We start from the raw sequence: 14,298 nt of genomic DNA, 5'->3' as shown, positions 1-14,298 counted from the left end.
TAGGGCTGATGCTAACCCTAACCCTAACACAATCCTAGGCCTGATGATATCCCTAACCCTAACCCTAACACTATCCTAGGGCTGATGATGACCCTAATACTAACACTATCCTAGGGCTGATTTTAACCGCAACCCTAACCCAAACACTATCCTAGGGCTGATGCTAACCCTAACCCTAACACTATCCTAGGGCTGATGCTAACCCTAACCCTAACCCTAACACTCTCCTAGGGCTGAGGCTAACCCTAACACTAACACTATCCTAGGGCTGATGCTAACCATAACCCTAACCCTAACACTATCCTAGGACTGATGCTAACCCTAATCCTAACCCTAACACTATCCTAGGGCTGATGCTAACTCTAACCCTAACACTATCCTAGGGCTGATGCTAACCCGAACCCTAACCCTAACCGTAACACTATCCTAGGGCTGATGCTAACCCTAACTGTAACACTATCCTAGGCCTGATGCTAACCCTAACCCTAACCCATCCACTATCCTAGGGCTGATGCTAACCCTAACCCTAACCCTAACACTATCCTAGGGCTGATGATAACCCTAACCCTAACACTATCCTAGGGCTGATGCTAACCCTAACCCTAACCCTAACGCTATCCTAGGGCTGATGCTAACCCTAACACTATCATTATCCTAGGCCTGATGATATCCCTAACCCTAACCCTAACACTATCCTAGGGCTGATGCTAACCCTAACACTAACACTATCCTAGGGCTGATGCTAACCCTAACCCTAACCCTAACACTATCCTAGGGCTGATGCTAACTCTAACCCTAACACTATCCTAGGGCTGATGCTAACCCTAACCCTAACTCTAACTCTATCCTAGGGCTGAGGCTAACCCTAACCCTAACACTATCCTACCGCTCATGCTAACCCTAAACCTAACCCTAACACTATCCTTCATCTGATTCTAACCCTAATCCTAACACTATCCTAGGGCTGATGCTAACCCTAACCCTAACACTATCCTAGGGCTGATGCTAACCCTAACCCTAACCCTAACACTATCCTAGGGCTGATGCTAACCCTAACCCTAACCCTAACACTATCCTAGGGCTGATGCTAACCGTAACCCTAACACTATCCTAGGGCTGAGGCTAACCCTAACCCTAACACTATCCTAGAGCTGATGCTAACACTAACCCTAACACTATACTAGGGCTGATGCTAACCCTAAACCTAACCCTAACACTATCCTAAGGCTGATTCTAACCCTAACACTAACACTATCCTAGGCCTGGTGCTAACACTAACCCTAACTCTAACACTATCCTAGGCCTGATGCTAACCCTTACACTATCACTCTCCTAGGCCTGGTGATAACGCTAACCCTAACCCTAACACTATCGTAGGGCTGATGCTAACCCTAACCCTAACACTATCCTAGGGCTGATGCTTACCCTAACCCTAACCCTAACACTATCCTAGGCCTGATGCTAACCCTAACCCTAACCCTAACACTATCCTAGGGCTCATGATAACCCTAACCCTAACACTATCCTAGGGCTGATGCTAACCCAAACCTTAACCCTAACACTATCCTATGGATGATGCTAACTCTAACCCTAACACTATCCTTGGGCTGATGCTAACCCTAACCCTAACCCTAACACTATCCTAGGGATGATGCTAATCATAACCCTAACCCTAACCCTAACACTACCTCAGGGCTGATGCTAACCCTAAACCTAACTCTAACACTATCCTAGGGCTGAGGCTAACCCTAACCATAACACTATCCTACGGCTGATACTAACCCTAACCCTACCCCTAACACTATCCTAAGGCTGATGCTAACCCTAACATTAAAACTATCCTAGGCCTGGCGCTAACCTAACCCTAACCCTAACAATATCCTAGGGCTGATGCTAACCCTAACCCTAACACTATCCTAGGGCTGAAGCTAACCCTAACCCTAACCCTAACACTATCCTAGGGCTGATGCTAACCCTAACGCTAACACTATCCTAGTGCTGATTCTAACCGTAACCCTACACTAACACTATCCTAGGGCTGATGCTATCCCTAACCCTAACACTATCCTAGGGCTAATGGTAACCCTAAACCTAACCCTAACACTCTCCTAGGGCTGAGGCTAACCCTAACCCTAACAGTATCCTAGGGCTGATGCTAACCCTGACCCTAACCCTAACACTATCCTAGGGCTGATGCTAACCCTAATCCTAACCCTAAATCTATCCTAGGGCTGATGCTAACTCTAACCCTAACACTATCCTAGGCCTGATGCTAACCCTATCCCTAACCCTAACACTCTCCTAGGGCTAAGGCAAAACCTAACCCAAACACTATCCTAGGGCTGATGCTAACCCTAACCCTAACCCTAACACTATCCTAGGGCTGAGGCTAACCCTAACCCTAACACTATCCTACGGCTGATGATAACCCTAACCCTAACCATAACACTTTCCTAGGGCTGATGCTAACCCTAACCCTAACACTATCCTTGGGCTGATGCTAACCCTAACCCTAACCCTAACACTATCCTAGGGCTGATGCCAACCCTAACCCTAACACTATCCTAGGCCTGGTGCTAACCCTAAACCTAACCCTAACACTATCCTAGGGCTGAGGCTAACCCTAACCCTAACACTAACCTAGGGCTGATGCTAACCCTAACCCTAACCCTAACACTATTCTAGGGCTGATGCTAACCCTAACCCTAACACTATCGTAGGGTTGATGCTTACCCTAACCCTAACCCTAACACTATCCTAGGGCTGATGCTCACACTAACCCTAACACTATCCTACTGCTGATGCTAACCCTAAACCTAACCCTAACACTATCCTAAGGCTGATGCTAACCCTAACCCTAACACTATCCTAGGGCTGATGCTTACCCTAACCCTAACCCTAACACTAACCTAGGGCTGATGCTAACCCTAACCCTAACCCTAACAGTATCCTATGGCTGATGCTAACCCTAACCCTTACCCCAACACTAACCTAGGGCTGATGCTAAACCTAACCATAACCCTAACACTATCCTAGGGCTGATGCTAACCCTAACCCTAACACTATCCTAGGGCTGAAGCTAACCATAAACTTAACCCTTACACTCTCCTAGGGCTAAGGCTAACCCTAACCCTAACACTATCCTAGGGCTGATGCTAACCCTAACCCTAACCCTAACACTATCCTAGGGCTGATGCTAACCGTAACCCTAACCCTAACACTATCATAGGGCTGATGCTAACTCTAACCCTAACACTATCCTAGGGCTGATGCTAACCCTAACCCTAAACCTAACACTATCCTAGGGCTGATGCTAACCCTAACTCTAACACTCTCCTAGGCCTGATGCTAACCCTAACCCTAACCCTTACACTATCCTAGGGCTTATGCTAACCCTAACCCTAACCCTAACACTATCCTAGGGCAGATGCTAACCCTAACCCTAACCCTAACACTATCCTAGGGCTGATGCTAACCATAACCCTAACACTATCCTAGGGCTGATGCTAACCCTAACCCTAACCCTAACACTATCCTAGGGCTGATGCTAACCCTAACCCTAACACTATCCTAGGGCTGATGCTAACCGTAACCCTAACCCTAACCCTATCCTAGGGCTGATGCTAACCCTAACACAAACACTATCCTAGGCCTGATGCTAACCCTAACGCTAACCCTAACAATATCCTAGGGCTGATGCTAACCCTAACACTAACACTATCCTAGGGCTGATGCTAACCCTAACCCTAACACTAACACTATCCTAGGGCTGATGCTAACTCTAACCCTAACCTATCCTAGGGCTGATGCTATCCCTAACCCTAACTCTAACACTATCGTAGGGCTGAGGCTAACCCTAACCCTAACACAATCCTAGGGCTGATGCTAACCTTAACCCTAACCCTAACACTATCCTAGGGCTTATGCTAACCCTAACCCTAACCCTACAACTCTCCTAGGGCTGAGACTAACCCTAACCCTAACACTATCCTAGGGCTGATGCTAACCGTAACCCTAACACTATCCTAGGGCTGAGGCTAACCCTAACCCTAACACTATCCTAGAGCTGATGCTAACACTAACCCTAACACTATACTAGGGCTGATGCTAACCCTAAACCTAACCCTAACACTATCCTAAGGCTGATTCTAACCCTAACACTAACACTATCCTAGGCCTGGTGCTAACCCTAAACCTAACCCTAACACTATCCTAGGGCTGATGCTAACCCTAACCCTAACAATATCCTAGGGCTGATGCTAACCTTAACCCTAACCCTAACACTATCCTAGGGCTCATGCTAACCCTAACCCTAACCCTACAACTCTCCTAGGGCTGAGGCTAACCCTAACCCTAACACTATCCTAGGGCTGATGCTAACCCTAACCCTAAGCCTAACACTATCCTAGGGCTGATGCTTACCCAAACCTAACCCTAACACTATCCTAGGGCTGATGCTAACCCTAACCCTAACACTATCCTAGGGCTGATGCTAACCCTAACCCTAACTCTAACACTATCCTAGGCCTGATGCTAACCCTTACACTATCACTATCCTAGGCCTGGTGATAACCCTAACCCTAACCCTAACACTATCGTAGGGCTGATGCTAACCCTAACCCTAACATTATCCTAGGGCTGATGCTTACCATAACCCTAACCCTAACACTCTCCTAGGCCTGATGCTAACCCTAACCCTAACCCTAACACTATCCTAGGGCTCATGATAACCCTAACCCTAACACTATCCTAGGGCTGATGCTAACCCAAACCTTAACCCTAACACTATCCTATGGATGATGCTAACTCTAACCCTAACACTATCCTTGGGCTGATGCTAACCCTAACCCTAACCCTAACACTATCTTAGGGCTGATGCTAACCCTAAACCTAACTCTAACACTATCCTAGGGCTGAGGCTAACCCTAACCATAACACTATCCTACGGCTGATACTAACCCTAACCCTACCCCTAACACTATCCTAAGGCTGATGCTAACCCTAACATTAAAACTATCCTAGGCCTGGCGCTAACCTAACCCTAACCCTAACAATATCCTAGTGCTGATGCTAACCATAACCCTAACACTATCCTAGGGCTGAAGCTAACCCTAACCCTAACCCTAACACTATCCTAGGACTGATGCTAACCCTAACGCTAACACTATCCTAGGGCTGATTCTAACCTTAACCCTACCCTAACACTATCCTAGGGCTGATGCTATCCCTAACCCTAACACTATCCTAGGGCTAATGGTAACCCTAAACCTAACCCTAACACTCTCCTAGGGCTGAGGCTAACCCTAACCCTAACACTATCCTAGGGCTGATGCTAACCCTGACCCTAACCCTAACACTATCCTAGGGCTGATGCTAACCCTAATCCTAACCCTAAATCTATCCTAGGGCTGATGCTAACTCTAACCCTAACACTATCCTAGGCCTGATGCTAACCCTATCCCTAACCCTAACACTCTCCTAGGGCTAAGGCAAAACCTAACCCAAACACTATCCTAGGGCTGATGCTAACCCTAACCCTAAGCCTAACACTATCCTAGGGCTGAGGCTAACCCTAACCCTAACACTATCCTACGGCTGATGATAACCCTAACCCTAACCATAACACTTTCCTAGGGCTGATGCTAACCCTAACCCTAACACTATCCTTGGGCTGATGCTAACCCTAACCCTAACCCTAACATTATCCTAGGGCTGATGCTAACCCTAACCCTAACACTATCCTAGGGCTGATGCTAACCCTAACCCTAACCATAACACTATCCTAAGGCTGATGCTAACCCTAACCCTAACACTATCCTAGGGCTGATGATAACCCTAACCTTAACACTATCCTACGGCTGATGATAACCCTAACCCTAACCATAACACTTTCCTAGGGCTGATGCTAACCCTAACCCTAACACTATCCTTGGGCTGATGCTAACCCTAACACTAACCCTAACACTATCCTAGGGCAGATGCTAACCCTAACCCTAACACTATCCTAGGGCTGATCCTAACCCTAACCCTAACCGTAACACTATCCTAAGGCTGATTCTAACCCTAACCCTAACACGATTCTACGCCTGGTGCTAACCCTAACCCTAACCCTAACACTATCCTAGGGCTGAGGCTAACCCTAACCCTAACACTAACCTAGGGCTGATGCTAACCCTAACCCTAACCCTAACACTATTCTAGGGCTGATGCTAACCCTAACCCTAACACTATCCTAGGGTTGATGCTTACCCTAACCCTAACCCTAACACTATCCTAGGGCTGATGCTAACACTAACCCTAACACTATCCTACGGCTGATGCTAACCCTAAACCTAACCCTAACACTATCCTAAGGCTGATGCTAACCCTAACTCTAACACTATCCTAGGGGTGATGCTTACCCTAACCCTAACCCTAACACTAACCTAGGGCTGATGCTAACCCTAACCCTAACCCTAACAGTATCCTATGGCTGATGCTAACCCTAACCCTTACCCCAACACTAACCTAGGGCTGATGCTAAACTTAACCATAACCCTAACACTATCCTAGGGCTGATGCTAACCCTAACCCTAACACTATCCTAGGGCTGAAGCTAACCATAAACTTAACCCTTACACTCTCCCAGGGCTGAGGCTAACCCTAACCCTAACACTATCCTAGGGCTGATGCTAACCCTAACCCTAACCCTAACACTATCCTAGGGCTGATGCTAACCGTAACCGTAACACTAACACTATCATATGGCTGATGCTAACTGTAACCCTAACACTATCCTTGGGCTGATGCTAACCCTAACCCTAAACCTAACACTATCCTAGGGCTGATGCTAACCCTAACTCTAACACTCTCCTAGGCCTGATGCTAACCCTAACCCTAAACCTTACACTATCCTAGGGCTTATGCTAACCCTAACCCTAACCCTAACACTATCCTAGGGCAGATGCTAACCCTAACCCTAACCCTAACACTATCCTAGCGCTGATGCTAACCATAACCCTAACACTATCCTAGGGCTGATGCTAACCCTAACCCTAACCCTAACACTATCCTAGGGCTGATGCTAACCCTAACCCTAACACTATCCTAGGGCTGATGCTAACCGTAACCTTAACCCTAACCTTATCCTAGGGCTGATGCTAACCCTAACACAAACACTATCCTAGGCCTGATGCTAACCCTAACGCTAACCCTAACACTATCCTAGGGCTGATGCTAACCCTAACACTAACACTATCCTAGGGCTGATGCTAACCCTAACCCTAACCCTAACACTATCCTAGGGCTGATGCTCACTCTAACCCTAACACTATCCTAGGGCTGATGCTATCCCTAACCCTAACTCTAACACTATCGTAGGGCTGAGGCTAACCCTAACCCTAACACTATCCTAGGGCTGATGCTAACCTTAACCCTAACCCTAACACTATCCTAGGGCTTATGCTAACCCTAACCCTAACCCTACAACTCTCCTAGGGCTGAGACTAACCCTAACCCTAACACTATACTAGGGCTGATGCTAACCCTAACCCTAACCCTAACACTATCCTAGGGCTGAGGCTAACCCTAACCCTAACACTATCCTAGAGCTGATGATAACACTAACCCTAAGACTATACTAGGGCTGATGCTAACCCTAAACCTAACCCTAACACTATCCTAAGGCTGATTCTAACCCTAACACTAACACTATCCTAGGCCTGGTGCTAACCCTAACCCTAACCCTAACACTATCCTAGGGCTGATGCCAACCCTAACCCTAACACTATCCTAGGGCTGATGCTAACCTTAACCCTAATCCTAACACTATCCTAGGGCTGATGCTAACCCTAACCCTAACCCTACAACTCTCCTAGGGCTGAGGCTAACCCTAACCCTAACACTATCCTAGGGCTGATGCTAACCCTAACCTTAAGCCTAACACTATCCTAGGGCTGATGCTAACCCTAACCCTAACACTATCCTAGGGCTGATGCTTACCCAAACCTAACCCTAACACTATCCTAGGGCTGATGCTAACCCTAACCCTAACACTATCCTAGGGCTGATGCTAACCCTAACCCTAACTCTAACACTATCCTAGGCCTGATGCTAACCCTTACACTAACACTATCCTAGGCCTGGTGATAACCCTAACCCTAACCCTAACACTATCGTAGGGCTGATGCTAACCCTAACCCTAACACTATTCTAGGGCTGATGCTTACCCTAACCCTAACCCTAACACTATCCTAGGCCTGATGCTAACCCTAAACCTAACCCTAACACTATCCTAGGGCTCATGATAACCCTAACCCTAACACTATCCTAGGGCTGATGCTAACCCAAACCTTAACCCTAACACTATCCTATGGATGATGCTAACCCTAACCCTAACACTATCCTTGGGCTGATGCTAACCCTAACCCTAACACTAACACTATCCTAGGGCTGATGCTAATCATAACCCTAAGCCTAACCCTAACACTATCTTAGGGGTGATGCTAACCCTAACCCTAACTCTAACACTATCCTAGGGCTGAGGCTAACCCTAACCACAACACTATCCTACGGCTGATACTAACCCTAACCCTACCCCTAACACTATCCTATGGCTGATGCTAACCCTAACACTAACACTATCCTAGGCCTGGCGCTAACCTAACCATAACCCTAACAATATCCTAGGGCTGATGCTAACCCTAACCCTAACACTATCCTAGGGCTGAAGCTAACCCTAACCCTAACCCTAACACTATCCTAGGGCTGATGCTAACCCTAACGCTAACACTATCCTAGGGCTGATTCTAACCGTAACCCTACCCTAACACTATCCTAGGGCTGATGCTATCCCTAACGCTAACACTATCCTAGGGGTGATGGTAACCCTAAACCTAACCCTAACACTCTCCTAGGGCTGAGGCTAACCCTAACCCTAACACTATCCTAGGGCTGATGCTAACCCTGACCCTAACCCTAACACTATCCTAGGGCTGATGCTAACCCTAATCCTAACCCTAACTCTATCCTAGGGCTGATGCTAACCCTTACCCTAACACTATCCTAGGGCTGATGCTAACCCTATCCCTAACCCTAACACTCTCCTAGGGCTAAGGCAAACCCTAACCCAAACACTATCCTAGGGCTGATGCTAACCCTAACCCTAACCATAACACTTTCCTAGGGCTGATGCTAACCCTAACCCTAACACTATCCTTGGGCTGATGCTAACCCTAACCCTAACCCTAACACTATCCTAGGGCTGATGCTAACCCTTACCCTAACACTATCCTAGCGCTGATGCTAACCGTAACCCTAATCATAACACTATCCTAAGGCTGATGCTAACCCTAACCCTAACACTATCCTAGGGCTGATGCTAACCCTAACCCTAACACTATCCTACGGCTGATGATAACCCTAACCCTAACCATAACACTTTCCTAGGGCTGATGCTAACCCTAACCCAAACACTATCCTTGGGCTGATGCTAACCCTAACCCTAACACTATCCTAGGGCTGATCCTAACCCTAACCCTAACCGTAACACTATCCTAAGGCTGATGCTAACCCTAACCCTAACACTATCCTAGGCCTGGTGCTAACCCTAACCCTAACCCTAACAATATCCTAGGGCTGAGGCTAACCCTAACCCTAACACTAACCTAGGGCTGATGCTAACCCTAACCCTAACCCTAACACTATTCTAGGGCTGATGCTAACCCTAACCCTAACACTATCGTAGGGCTGATGCTAACCCTAACCCTAACACTATTCTAGGGCTGATGCTTACCCTAACCCTAACCCTAACACTATCCTAGGCCTGATGCTAACCCTAACCCTAACCCTAACACTATCCTAGGGCTCATGATAACCCTAACCCTAACACTATCCTAGGGCTGATGCTAACCCAAACCTTAACCCTAACACTATCCTATGGATGATGCTAACCCTACCCTAACACTATCCATGGGCAGATGCTAACCCTAACCCTAACCCTAACACTATCCTAGGGCTGATGCTAATCATAACCCTAAGCCTAACCCTAACACTATCTTAGGGCTGATGCTAACCCTAACCCTAACTCTAACACTATCCTAGGGCTGAGGCTAACCCTAACCATAACACTATCCTACGGCTGATACTAACCCTAACCCTACCCCTAACACTATCCTAAGGCTGATGCTAACCCTAACATTAAAACTATCCTAGGCCTGGCGCTAACCTAACCCTAACCCTAACAATATCCTAGGGATGATGCTAACCCTAACCCTAACACTATCCTAGGGCTGAAGCTAACCCTAACCCTAACCCTAACACTATCCTAGGGCTGATGCTAACCCTAACGCTAACACTATCCTAGTGCTGATTCTAACCGTAACCCAACCCTAACACTATCCTAGGGCTGATGCTATCCCTAACCCTAACACTATCCTAGGGCTAATGGTAACCCTAAACCTAACCCTAACACTCTCCTAGGGCTGAGGCTAACCCTAACCCTAACACTATCCTAGGGCTGATGCTAACCCTGACCCTAACCCTAACACTATCCTAGGGCTGATGCTAACCCTAATCCTAACCCTAAATCTATCCTAGGGCTGATGCTAACTCTAACCCTAACACTATCCTAAGCCTGATGCTAACCCTATCCCTAACCCTAACACTCTCCTAGGGCTAAGGCAAAACCTAACCCAAACACTATCCTAGGGCTGATGCTAACCCTAACCCTAACCCTAACACTATCCTAGGGCTGAGGCTAACCCTAACCCTAACACTATCCTACGGCTGATGATAACCGTAACCCTAACCATAACACTTTCCTAGGGCTGATGCTAACCCTAACCCTAACACTATCCTTGGGCTGATGCTAACCCTAACCCTAACCCTAACACTATCCTAGGGCTGATGCTAACCCTAACCCTAACACTATCCTAGGGCTGATGCTAACCCTAACCCTAACCATAACACTATCCTAAGGCTGATGCTAACCCTAACCCTAACACTATCCTAGGGCTGATGCTAACCCTAACCTTAACACTATCCTACGGCTGATGATAACCCTAACCCTAACCATAACACTTTCCTAGGGCTGATGCTAACCCTAACCCTAACACTATCCTTGGGCTGATGCTAACCCTAACACTAACCCTAACACTATCCTAGGGCAGATGCTAACCCTAACCCTAACACTATCCTAGCGCTGATCCTAACCCTAACCCTAACCGTAACGCTATCCTAAGGCTGATGCCAACCCTAACCCTAACACTATCCTAGGCCTGGTGCTAACCCTAACCCTAACCCTAACACTATCCTAGGGCTGAGGCTAACCCTAACCCTAACACTAACCTAGGGCTGATGCTAACCCTAACCCTAACCCTAACACTATTCTAGGGCTGATGCTAACCCTAACCCTAACACTATCCTAGGGTTGATGCTTACCCTAACCCTAACCCTAACACTATCCTAGGGCTGATGCTAACACTAACCCTAACACTATCCTACGGCTGATGCTAACCCTAAACCTAACCCTAACACTATCCTAAGGCTGATGCTAACCCTAACCCTAACACTATCCTAGGGCTGATGCTTACCCTAACCCTAACCCTAACACTAACCTAGGGCTGATGCTAACCCTAACCCTAACCCTAACAGTATCCTATGGCTGATGCTAACCCTAACCCTTACCCCAACACTAACCTAGGGCTGATGCTAAACCTAACCATAACCCTAACACTATCCTAGGGCTGATGCTAACCCTAACCCTAACACTATCCTAGGGCTGAAGCTAACCATAAACTTAACCCTTACACTCTCCTAGGGCTGAGGCTAACCCTAACCCTAACACTATCCTAGGGCTGATGCTAACCCTAACCCTAACCCTAACACTATCTTAGGGCTGATGCTAACCGTAACCCTAACCCTAACACTATCATAGGGCTGATGCTAACTCTAACCCTAACACTATCCTAGGGCTGATGCTAACCCTAACCCTAAACCTAACACTATCCTAGGGCTGATGCTAACCCTAACTCTAACACTCTCCTAGGCCTGATGCTAACCCTAACCCTAACCCTTACACTATCCTAGGGCTTATGCTAACCCTAACCCTAACCCTAACACTATCCTAGGGCAGATGCTAACCCTAACCCTAACCCTAACACTATCCTAGGGCTGATGCTAACCATAACCCTAACACTATCCTAGGGCTGATGCTAACCCTAACCCTAACCCTAACACTATCCTAGGGCTGATGGTAACCCTAACCCTAACACTATCCTAGGGCTGATGCTAACCGTAACCCTAACCCTAACCCTATCCTAGGGCTGATGCTAACCCTAACACAAACACTATCCTAGGCCTGATGCTAACCCTAACGCTAACCCTAACAATATCCTAGGGCTGATGCTAACCCTAACACTAACACTATCCTAGGGCTGATGCTAACCCTAACCCTAACCCTAACACTATCCTAGGGCTGATGCTAACTCTAACCCTAACACTATCCTAGGGCTGATGCTATCCCTAACCCTAACTCTAACACTATCCTAGGGCTGATGCTAACCTTAACCCTAACCCTAACACTATCCTAGGGCTTATGCTAACCCTAACCCTAACCCTACAACTCTCCTAGGGCTGAGACTAACCCTAACCCTAACACTATCCTAGGGCTGATGCTAACTGTAACTCTAACACTATCCTAGGGCTGAGGCTAACCCTAACCCTAACACTATCCTAGAGCTGATGCTAACACTAACCCTAACACTATACTAGGGCTGATGCTAACCCTAAACCTAACCCTAACACTATCCTAAGGCTGATTCTAACCCTAACACTAACACTATCCTAGGCCTGGTGCTAACTCTAAACCTAACCCTAACACTATCCTAGGGCTGATGCTAACCCTAACCCTAACACTATCCTAGGGCTGATGCTAACCTGAACCCTAACCCTAACACTATCCTAGGGCTGATGCTAACCCTAACCCTAACCCTACAACTCTCCTAGGGCTGAGGCTAACCCTAACCCTAACACTATCCTAGGGCTGATGCTAACCCTAACCCTAAGCCTAACACTATCCTAGGGCTGATGCTTACCCAAACCTAACCCTAACACTATCCTAGGGCTGATGCTAACCCTAACCCTAACACTATCCTAGGGCTGATGCTAACCCTAACCCTAACTCTAACACTATCCTAGGCCTGATGCTAACCCTTACACTATCACTATCCTAGGCCTGGTGATAACCCTAACCCTAACCCTAACACTATCGTAGGGCTGATGCTAACCCTAACCCTAACACTATCCTGGGGCTGATGCTTACCCTAACCCTAACCCTAACACTATCCTAGGCCTGATGCTAACCCTAACCCTAACCCTAACACTATCCTAGGGCTCATGATAACCCTAACCCTAACACTATCCTAGGGCTGATGCTAACCCAAACCTTAACCCTAACACTATCCTATGGATGATGCTAACTCTAACCCTAACACTATCCTTGGGCTGATGCTAACCCTAACCCTAACCCAAACACTATCTTAGGGCTGATGCTAACCCTAAACCTAACTCTAACACTATCCTAGGGCTGAGGCTAACCCTAACCATAACACTATCCTACGGCTGATACTAACCCTAACCCTACCCCTAACACTATCCTAAGGCTGATGCTAACCCTAACATTAAAACTATCCTAGGCCTGGCGCTAACCTAACCCTAACCCTAACAATATCCTAGTGCTGATGCTAACCATAACCCTAACAATATCCTAGGGCTGAAGCTAACCCTAACCCTAACCCTAACACTATCCTAGGACTGATGCTAACCCTAACGCTAACACTATCCTAGGGCTGATTCTAACCGTAACCCTACCCTAACACTATCCTAGGGCTGATGCTATCCCTAACCCTAACACTATCCTAGGGCTAATGGTAACCCTAAACCTAACCCTAACACTCTCCTAGGGCTGAGGCTAACCCTAACCCTAACACTATCCTAGGGCTGATGCTAACCCTGACCCTAACCCTAACACTATCCTAGGGCTGATGCTAACCCTAATCCTAACCCTAAATCTATCCTAGGGCTGATGCTAACTCTAACCCTAACACTATCCTAGGCCTGATGCTAACCCTATCCCTAACCCTAACACTCTCCTAGGGCTAAGGCAAAACCTAACCCAAACACTATCCTAGGGCTGATGCTAACCCTAACCCTAAGCCTAACACTATCCTAGGGCTGAGGCTAACCCTAACCCTAACACTATCCTACGGCTGATGATAACCCTAACCCTAACCATAACACTTTCCTAGGGCTGATGCTAAC

Source organism: Lemur catta, chromosome 7 (assembly GCF_020740605.2).
Source record: "Lemur catta isolate mLemCat1 chromosome 7, mLemCat1.pri, whole genome shotgun sequence".
Lineage (NCBI taxonomy): Eukaryota > Metazoa > Chordata > Mammalia > Primates > Lemuridae > Lemur > Lemur catta.
The sequence above is the reverse complement of the archived record's forward strand: the minus strand, read 5'-3'. Positions refer to the sequence as shown.